Genomic DNA, 909 nt, shown 5'->3' with positions numbered 1-909 from the left:
TAGCATGGAATAACTTATGGATTTCTTTTTTTTTTAAGAAGACTAAGAGAAAAAGATGTTTTATATGACACATTCTACCAGTGTTCCAAGTTTCAAAGTGTTTCGTTAATGAAAAATGTGGCCCCCGTTTTAAAAAAGATCCAATAATAATAATAATAATAATAATAATAATAATCCTTTCTACTACAGGCACAAACCCTGAAATTTGTGGGGAGGGAACTAGTCGATTACATCAACCCCACCGTTTCACTGGTACTTAATTTATCGACCTCGAAAGGATGAAAGACAAGACAGAAGTCAGTCCAATTTAATGATAATAACGGTTGCAAATTTTAACACAAGGCCAGTAATTTTGAGGGGAAGGACAAGTGAAATACATTGACCCTCAACCTCAGGACTTTACTTTACTGATCCCAGAAGGATGAAAGGCAAAGTTAACGTCAGTGGAATTTGAACTCAGAACGTAAAGAGCAATAGAGATGACTCATCAAATCTGTCGTCTGGAAGCACATAACCTCTTCACTGTTGAAGGTAAATTTACAGTTTTGGTTAGGATGTTCTACTCAACAACAGAAAAATATAACTGCTCAAAGTTTCTTGTTGAGGATGCTTTTCTGTTGCCTTACAGACACTCAGGCACAGAGAGAGAGAGAGAGAGAGAGAGAGAGTATAACATAACACGAGGATGGAAGATATCGGACTTTAATCATTGATCACATTTGTTTCTGAACTTTAAGTTAGTGAGTTTATATTCATATACCATTCTAGAAGATTATCTATCTATCTATCTATCTATCTATCTATCTATCTATCTATCTTTTCTATCTATCTATCTATCTATCTTTTCTATCTATCTATCTATCTATCTTTTCTATCTATCTATCTATCTATCTTTTCTATCTATCTATC

The sequence above is a fragment of the Octopus bimaculoides genome, chromosome 23 (genome assembly GCF_001194135.2).
Source record: "Octopus bimaculoides isolate UCB-OBI-ISO-001 chromosome 23, ASM119413v2, whole genome shotgun sequence".
NCBI classification, from domain to species: domain Eukaryota; kingdom Metazoa; phylum Mollusca; class Cephalopoda; order Octopoda; family Octopodidae; genus Octopus; species Octopus bimaculoides.
Note: the sequence above shows the minus strand (reverse complement) of the source record.